Source organism: Sturnira hondurensis, unplaced genomic scaffold, assembly GCF_014824575.4.
Source record: "Sturnira hondurensis isolate 20B ecotype Veracruz unplaced genomic scaffold, ASM1482457v3 Scaffold0020642, whole genome shotgun sequence".
NCBI lineage: Eukaryota > Metazoa > Chordata > Mammalia > Chiroptera > Phyllostomidae > Sturnira > Sturnira hondurensis.
In genome coordinates, this window is record NW_028093273.1 from 6,123,478 (window position 1) to 6,134,000 (window position 10,523).

Here is a 10,523-nt window from a genome sequence, read left to right on the forward strand (position 1 = left end):
TCAGGTACACGTTTCTATGATACATGGTCTGTATAGTGCACTGTGGGCCCAGTCATTTGTTCTTAATATTATGAAGATAACAGTGAAAGGACAGCAAACTCAGAGTTATCAAAAACCACACCTAAAACAAAAGCAAACCAAGAGGACAGCTAGATCAGGAGTGGAACCATAGAAATGAAGAACACATGGAGGGTTAGCAACAGGGGAGTGGGAGGAGGAGAAGGGGGGAAAAGGCACAGAAAATAGCCTAGACAGTAGGTAGAAAATAGCTAGGGGGAGGGCAAGAATAGTGGGGAAAATATAGAATCTAAAAAACTTGAGACACATGGTTATAAACTAAGGGGGGAGAATGGTGGGGGAGGGAGTGTGCGGGGGGAGGGGAATGAAGGGGGGGAATACAACAACTGTAATGGTATAATCAATAAAATATATTTAAAAAATAAAAAATAAAAAAATATTATGAAGATCACCATCCCTTAATTTTCATTTCTCGAGAAAAATACATTTTCCTAAAGGTACAGATGATAATTCTGCTGGTAGTTTTACATTTTAGTTTTTGTAGGTTGGAGTTTGACATTCACCTGATTTTCTCTAAGCTCCAAGTACACAAAACTGGCAGAACTGCTACTGTAGTTGGTAATGTTCAGAGGACAATAGAGGTTTTCTCTTTCTAGAGCTATCATTTCAAGTAGCACTGTCAGCTTAGGATCCGAAAAGGACTAGCGATAAAACTTTCAAAGTTTTTTTTACAACTGCAGTACCTAAATATAACTTAATTGCTATATTTGTTATACAAGCATAAGATAGAATATTATGCAGCTGTGAAAAAGTATTTGAAGATACTCTTGGAGACAGATTATGTGAAAAGAATCAAGGTAACAAACAAAGTCTGAACAATCCTGTAGGTAGTTTTTGCAAGTAAAATAGTTTCTTTTGTGTTTGTCTCTACAGGCATAATATATTCTAAACGGACTGTGGAAGAAGGGGGATGGGCACTAGGTGGCCAAATTTGAGGGGACCTCTTACTATATACCCTTTTGTAGCCTTTAAATATTTTAAACAATACCAACATGTTATCAATGCAAAGAATTAAATGTTAAGATGGTCCATATTAATGAAAAATTGACTTGATGCTTGATTATGATTAGTTTGCCTTCTCTGAATGTAAATGTCCCACCTTATTTAGGAAATTCTGACTGCCAAGACATCAGGAACCTTATTGTTTATTTAAAATGTTAAGTATGGTATAGGACGTTTAGAAGCCAAAGAACTTACATGTAAGACCCATGGACGTGAACTGAGAGGGTAAGGGGGAGTGTGGATGGGCAGGCGTGTGCAGGGTGGAGAGGAATAAATGGGGGGGATATGGGACAACTGTAAAAGCATAAGTAATAAAATATATTTAAAAATAAAATAAATAAATAAAATGAAAAGTCTTAGTTGCATTAGGAATGGTGGTATTTTACCAATAGTTGAAAATGACAAGGGAATTGACATTGATTAAAGGCATTAATCTGAAAATGAAGTAAGGTGGTCTCATAGTCACACAGGAAAAAAAAAAAAAACCCAGACTTATAACAAAATAGAGAGGGCCAGGGGCGAAAATTAAGAGCATGAATGTATCATCAAAGAATGGGAGAGCTAGGTATAGACTTGCAAAGGATGGAAAATGATAGTAAAGGAAAATGTAGTTTGGGGTTCCATGTATCAAACATCTATTATACATACTATGGGTCACACACTTCATATGTTATTAGATATATCCCTCATAGCTATCCCCTTGAGGGTATGCATTAAGTTTCCTTTGTCATTGAAAGTGAAAAGTTGAAGACCACTTTTCCATGTCATTATGTCCAGGTTTTTGTTTTTTTTTATCAGTCTTTCAATCTTCATCCTTCTATTACCATGAGCAAAAGATGACCAAGGCTCTAGTCCTCCTGTTTGTTGAATTTGGGATACCTATCTGGCATGTTTAGCAGGCAGATAATAAGCATTTACTTAAGAAACAAATGGGTCCCTGGCTGGCATAGCTCAGTGGATTGAGCACGGGCCTGCGAACCAGACGATCGCGGTTCGATTCCCAGTCAGGGCACATGCCTGGGTTGCAAACCGGTTCCGGGATGCACAAAAGGCAACCATACATTGATGTTTCTCTCCCTCTCTCCTTCCCCTCTAAAAATAAATAAATAAATAAAATCTTAAAAAAAAAAAAAAAGAAACAAATGGCATCATATCTGGGTCCACCTTTTCCCAAACCTCCTTTTCTGATTTACTACCCTCAAAAATCTTTTTTCGAAAAAAAACCCAAAAACAATTCTAACAGTATTTTGATGCATAAATACCCTTTTACATGCACTTGCTTTATGATCGGTACTTTGCTAGGTGTTCTGTATCGCACTTAAATATTATATTAATTTCTGGATAGGTATTATGGTTAAGGCCATTTTAATAGATAAACCTGCAAGAGATTACTTTACCAAATTTATACGTCTAATAGCAAAGACAGGAATTGAACTAAATTTCTTTGACTAAAGCTCATTCATTTCTCTCTGCTGGGCAAGTCTTTTAATTTTTAAAGTTACTATTGAAAGTTACCACTACTTGTTGTGGTAAAGCCACTCGCCGTACTAGGCACTTGCGTGTGCAATATCTTTTCATTTTTATGACATGTTTTTATTCCAAAGTAGAAGATGCTGGCATTCACTTGGTTTGGTAATTTGCCTATATTTACACAGCTAATAAATGATCACTGTCATGTATATGTTTGACACCAATATTTGTTATTTTACAATTTTACCACCTTTGCTAAAGCCTGTTGAGAGCATAAATGGATAGATACATGAATCAATATCAAAATGTCTGTGCAAAAATCTTGACCCCAAAGCACTATAATCACCTTATTGGAGAAGTCTAGAGATTTTCAATGGGAGGATTACTTTAAAATTCCCATGCTCTGCCAAACAAAGGGAACAAAAGAAATGCAGAGGTAGACACACCCTTCCACATTTTAGACTCACAAATGTGTTTGTCAAGAAGATCCCACAGTAGAAGAAAAACGACATTATAACCAGGGTGAAGTTGTTTTACTTGGGGGAGGTAGTACCTTGAATAAACTTGCAATCAATCCTATCAATTTTTAGACTACTGTGTTTTTTTCCCCCCTGTAACTCTTTAACATAAAGAATGCAGAGATGAGGGCACAGAAAGATTTTAATGGAACTTTGGGTTCGTTTTAATTTTGTTCAGCCCATTCCACCCAGTAAAATCTCTCTTCAGGCACAGAATCTGCTTTTGGCTGGAGATTCCTTTTTCTTAAAATAAGAAGAAAAGAATACAACCGTCGCTGAGAGTATTTAAATATATCCCATATGTGAAGGTCCAAAGTTACCCACAAACTAAGGCCTAACAAAGTTGTATGCATTCTTCAGTTATTCCAGAAAGTGAAACATCCTTTTCTTTCTTTTCTATAATAAGAAAACCAGACAATCTGCAAGAGGTTTTAAATACGCATTAAGCATATTATTTGTACATTTTATACTTTCTTTATTCTTTAGTTAGATCCCAATATTAAAGAACTTTAAGCAGGTGGACACCTACCAGAGGCTTAAGTACCCGCTGACAGGGATGTGTCACAATATTGTAGCTTTCATATGCAAATGGGAGCTGGGTTCTCATCAAGAATTCACAACCTGCAATGCACACTTAAAAGAAATTAAAATGTTTTAACAATAAAATATGAGAATATTAATCCACAATTCACTTTCATGTGACAGAATATAAAATCAGCAGCAATTTCCCTAATGGGGCTATTGCTTCCCCTTTTCCCAAGAGTGGATTTTAATGTCAAATAAAGATCAACATGCTGTCATCCAGGACTTGAAGTTGCTTATTGCACTTGAGCATGTTTTGAACTAAAGTGTAAATCTTAGATTGGGTTGAATGATCATATTTTTCAGATAGTCATGGACTGCAAGTGAGAAGCTTCACTTAAAAAAAAGATTTATTTGAACTGCGAGGCAAGTAGACATTGATGAATAAACTTACCTCCTTAAGGGAGAATAATTGCTAGGAACTTGAATTTCCACATGAGGCATGGCTCAATTACTACATTTATTTATGTAATCAGGGAAAGTTTTTGATGTATTCCAGCTAGAGGCAGCATATATACACCAAGCCTGTGCTTTACTGTCTCTTTTTGGCAACAGTGAGATTTTAAATAAATGTTGATCAAGTTGATTATTTTGCATTCAAGCTTTCATCTACAATTGTGTATTAGTTTCTAGTCCTTTTGATACTTCAGGAATTAGTATACGGAGTCAAGGCTCTCATGTTCTGAACAGCAAATTTGGCATCATATAATTATTCAAAAGCCAACTTTCTCTTCAGAAATTTGGACATGTGTTTAGATGAGAGACATGTGGTATCCTAACTCCATCACTTACTAACTGTGTGACTGTGGGTAATTGCAATTTTTTTCAGTATGTCTGTGCCTTCATCTAAAAATTGGGGATAATAATAGGGCTTACTTCATAAAATTCATTATGATTGTTAAAATTGTTAATCTTAGAATTGTTTCTGGCACATGGTAAGTGCTACTGTTGTGTATTATCTTTTATTTACTAAACTGCATATTTAGAAAAGAGTAGATTTCTGAGATCTAAGTTCTCTCTGAAAGGTAGACTTTAGGATTAAGGTAAAAAATTTGCAAGTTAACTTTTGCAAAAATTCAAATCTACTATGTGTGTGATTGGTATTCATCCTGTCATTGACTATTGATACGTACTGAGCTATTAGTGAATAAACATAGTTCTTCAACTTATTAATAAATCATTGAAAAGCCAAAAATTAGGATATCAGCACATAGTCTATCATCAAATGATTTTTTAATATAAAGTTATAATAGTTTAGCTAAAATTTACACCAAACTTAATAATTAACCAACAAGAATGGAAGATTCAAATTGTCAAATAAATCTTCAGGATTTGAAATTCAGGTAATATTTTATTATTGCAAGTGAACACAATTTCCATTCAAGCCCACTTTCAGTTTCGGTTTACATCTGATTCTTTAGGAGACTGACAGTACTGAATACAGGATAAGTTTCAAAATGTGTGGTAAACTTTTTTTAACATACACCATCTCAATTAAAGAGGTTTGATAACAAAAACCTTATAAAGCAGATATTATGTTTTTGCTATCCTTGTTGGTAAGGACACGGAAGCTTAGCAAGATTAAGTACTTTCCAAATTTTAAACAGTTTACTAAATGGTAGACTTGAGTTATGCCTCAACTCCATTCTCTTTCCAGACACCTCTCTGCTTTGGAGAGAAGGTTAGAGGTACAAAGAAGTTTTTCTAGTCCAGTCAGATTCAGGCAGGTTCTAGGAAGAGGGAGTGGTGTTTCTTAGGAAAGTAAAATGAGTGAAACATTGTGATTTAAAAGTCGCCTCTTTACTAAATGGCATTATTTGTCCCTTTCATCCAGTATGTAGGTTTGCTCATCATTTGTATGGATACTTAGTTACCTTTGTGTGTGCTGGTGAGAGAGATGGGTGTAAAAGCAGAACTGAGGGAAGATCTGTTTTGCTCTAGAAAACAACAGAAATTAGTCACCTCGCCTAATATAGCCCTCACTCTCCATGCAGAACACAATGGGAAAAATCAATTGCCTAGATCACAGCACGGATTCAAAGTGGGGCTAAGGAAGAAACTGTTTTACAGGCAGAGTCACTCCCATAACATAGAACAGAGTCAACAAGTATTTTTCCATATTGTTTTGAAAGGGCAAGATACTTGTCAAAAGAAATAAAGTGTTAGTAGCTTGGAAATGGAGTGGAAGTAAATCCTGGGGAATTACTGCTAATGAATATTTGACAGAGTGTACATGGTGTGTGGGTTTGTTCAGGGGTTTTTTGGCTCAATTTAAACTTGATAAAACAAGGTTGGTTCAGATACTAGTTAGAATTGAAAAGGTACTTGAGGACCTCACGCTCATTATACTTTTACAAATGCTGGCTTAGAATTGTCCAAAAGTTTGTTAGTTTTATGCATAAAGAAGTTTTCTCTAGTAATTGTTATAGAGAGATAAAGGAAAATAAGATTCTGGTGCTCAGAATAAGCAAATGCCTCTATAAATTCTTGCATTTGTTTTTCTTCATCTTTTTATTTATTTCAATTTTTTTCTATCCTCAAGAATAGTTTTACCTGTGTATTTCATGTCTTAAAACTAAGTTTACTCAATCAACTTGGGTCATTGCTAAGATGAATGATATTTTTATGTTATGTCCATCTAATCAACCCAACTCTCACTATGGGAAGATGGCCAAAAAAAAAGAAAAAAAGAAAAAAAGAAGAAGAAACTCCATCTGTACTTTTCTCAAAAGAAATTTGTATAAATATTGACTTCTGTAATTTGACATGCTTTCCTACTACTTTTAAAGGTATTTGCAATGTAATTCTAAGTGCAAGCACAGCCAAAATTAAAACAAAGTCAGTGATTGTTTTGTTTTGACCATGGTGCACATTCCCAAGAATTTTATGACTCCAATTCTTGATGTAAGTTGTGCTTTTCTAATTTACCAATAAAATGACATTTAAGGAATCTGGATCTATCCACCAGAGTGGAAATCAAGAAGGAAAATTTGTTGCATGAATTGGCCCAGTGTAGAATTTAGATAATGTTCAAAAGAATGTCTGTAATTTAAATGTTGCCCTTCTCTTTTATGCTACTGAATCAGTTGAAAATAATATAAATCATGTCATCTGACCATAGAATTTTAGATTTGAGAGGAAAATTCAAGTATCACATAGTTGATCAGTGAGTGACAGGACCCACAAAAGGATTTACTCCTCTTTTTTCATGCAAACTAAATAATAAGAGATATTCGTGTCATTTCAGAATAAATGACTAGAATATAAAATAATGGAATTTGTAAAGAAAGTACAATATAAAGTACATGTAGCACTCAAAATATAAAAAAATAAACCTTTTAAGGAGGATCTGTTTTATATAAATTATGTTTTTCACATTGTATCACCTCCTTTTTTTTACTTAATAAAATTAAAGAAAATCTGGAGGGATAAAAGATGAGGTGAGATTACAAAATAAAACTAAAAGAGATCATCAGAAAGAGTTGAAAAAGAACATAGAAAAATAGATGTAGCCGTAATAGAATTAGGATGACATTACTTGAAATTAAGAATTAGCACTGAAGAAAACTGAATCAGTGTAGAGAATAAGCAAAAAATTACTCTAAAACATATCAGAGAAAGACAAACAAAGGCAAACTATCAGAAAATAAAGCACAACAATGGTCAAAAATATGTCTAATGTTATTTCTAATGATGTCAGAACAAATGGACATTATTTCATGGTTAGTTATAACAGAATAAAACTTTTCTGACTTAGAGAATGAAAAATTAGCATAGAAAATAGGCTCATGGTGAACAGAGAAGGGATACACAAGTGATAAATATTATAAAACAATCTAGCGATATATTTGAATTTAAAGAATGAATTAAAAACTTAAACAGCCAGAGGAAAATTGATTAACTATTAAAAGGAAAAATAGAAGAAAGACAACTGTATCTAGCAGAAAATAATGAGCAATTTTCACAGAATTTGAGCAAAACAAAAAACTAGTTTCTAAATATTTTACTTATGAAAGTCTATCATTCACACTTGAGATATGAAAAGGACATAACCTGTGTAATGAAAAATGTGTGACAAGACAGTGAATACAATTAAAAGTACAAACGAAGAAGTTATATGACAGATAGAAATATTATGAAAGGAGCAGAAGTAACCACATAAATATGAAATACAATTTAAATAACATATATATGATTTATAAAAGAATAAAAATGTCAACAGTAATTTCTGGAAATTAAGATGTATTATAAAACACTAATTTAACAATAAAAATAAGATAAAATTATGGGAAAATTCAAGGTCAGGATTATATACTAAATAAAAATGGTTTATTTGCCTAATTTTACATAGAATTAAATTGAAAACTGCTTTTCTCCCATTTATGTTGATAAAAATTGAGAAATTTTAGTTCAATGATTTTTCTTTAAATCTAAAGGTCTTTACTACCAGAATTTAAAGCAGGTTGCACACCTTCCAGATGACTAAATTAAGAACAAAATACCAGCATTTATGTTGAACAAAAGAAAATATTAGGGTAGAAGATGGCAGTGTAGGTAAACATGGCTCTCCCCCAGCACAATGACATCAAACTTACAACTAAACTATAAACAATCGTCATTCAGAACCATCATAAACAGAGCTGAATGAAAGTCCTACAGCTCTGGAATTAAAGAAGAAAACATATAAAGATTGATTGATATGAGGGGCAGAGATGTAGACCAGGTGGTCTCACACCCACATGTGGCAGATAAAAATAAGGAGGAATATCTCAAAAGCTAGGGGTCCCAGCCCCATAAAATCCCAGCCCCATAAAATCCCCAGGATTCCAGTGCCAAGAAGATAAGTCTCCGTAATTTCTAGCTGTGAAAAGCAAGGGGATTGAGGCTATGAGAGACAGAAACTGCTACAATCTCAGGCAATTTCTCAAAAAGGGCCCCCACACAGACTCATTTAGACTCACTCCCTCTGAGTCTTAGTGCAGGGGCAGCAGATTGAAAGGCATCAGAAACATAGGGCTAGAAAATGAATTGTCTAGCTTTAGAGTGAGAGTTTTGGAAACAGCTTTCTCCCAGGAAAAAAGTGCTGGCAGAAGCCGTTGTTCCTTTTCTGATCCCTCCAGACAGTCACAGAGCTAGCAGGTAGGTACCATATCTAAGAATCTATCAACCTGGCTTCATTGTTTTCCCTACTCTGGTGATTCCCTGAGGCCCTGTCCCAACCAATATTTGGACCCACCTAAGCAGTTTCCAGTGGCTTTTGGTTAAGAATGGCTTATCTTGGCCCATGCTTCAGATTTTACTAAATTCTCTCAAACAAGCAGCATTTGGCTCCAGCAAAGCCAGTGCTTCTCATTGTAAGTTGCCCCAGGCTTGGCATGAGCAGCATCCATACTTAGTTAACACCTCGACCTCACCTGGACACCTCCAAGCCAATCATGAATAGTCACCATCTACAGATCACTTTGTGGATTATGTTGTGTGACTACTGAAAGAACACATTCGCTGGCTGACCTTGGCTGTGCCAACAGAAATCAAGGCTCAACTACAATAGGAAGGTGTACATAGCCCACATGGTTGGGCACACCTTCAGTGCCAAGCTTGGGTAATAAAGAAGGCTGTGCCACTGATCCTGCAGGACACCAACTACATTAGGCCAATATACCAAGCCTGGGAGATGTAGCAGCTCTACCAGATATATAGAAACTAACACAGGGAGGCTGCCAAAATGAGGAAACGAAGAAACATAGCCCTATTGAAAGGACAGAACAAAACTCCAGAAAGAGAGCTAAATAAAATGGAGACAAGCAATCTACTAGATGCAAAGTTCAAAACACTGGTTATAAGGATGCTCAAGGAACTTAGTGAGAACCTCAACAGCATAAAATAACCCAATTAGAAACAAAGGATACAATAATTGAGATAAAGAAAAATTACAGGAAATCAATAATAGAATGGATGAAGCCAAGAAGCAAATCAGTGATTTGGAATATAAGGAAGCAAAAAACAACCAATCAGAACAGCAACAAGAAAAAAGAATCCCCCCAAAATAAGGATTGTGTAAAGAGTCTGTGGGACAACTTCAAGCAAGCACACAAACATTCACATCATGGAGGTGCCAGAAGGAGAAGATGAGGGCAAGAAATTGAAAACCTATTTGAAAAAAATAATGACAGAAAACTTCCCTAACTAATGAAAGAAATAGACATACAAATCCAGGAAGTACAGAGATCCCCAAATAACTTGGACCCAAAGAGACCCACACCAAGACATATCATAATTAAAATGCCAAAGATTAAAGACAAAGAGAGAATTTTAAAAGCAACAAGAGAAAAGCAATTAGTTACCTACAAGAGAACTCACATAAAACTTTCAGCTGATTTCTCAAGAGGAACTTCTCAGGCTCAAAGATTGTCAAGAAATAGTCAAAGTGATGAAAAGCAAGGATCTACAACCAAGATTACTCTGCTCAGCAAAACTATCACTTAGAATCAAAGGCCAAAACAAGAAAAAGCTGGAGGAGTTAACCACCACCAAACCACTATTAAAGGGTCTTTTTTAAGAAGATCAAAAATATGAACAATAAAATGGCAATAAATAAATATTTATCAACAATTGTTTCTAAAAGAACAAAATAAACAATCGAGGAAAACAGAAAGAGAATCATAGATACAAAGAATATTTTGATGTTTGTCAGAAGGGAGGGGGCCAGGGCAATGTTGAAAAAGTTGAAGGGATTCTAAAGAGCAAATTGGTAGTTACAGAATAGCCAAGGGGATGTAAAGTACAGCATAGGGGATAGAGTAACAAAAGAACCTATATGCATGACCCATGGACATGGACAATGGTGTGGGAATTGCCTGAGGGAGTGGGTAG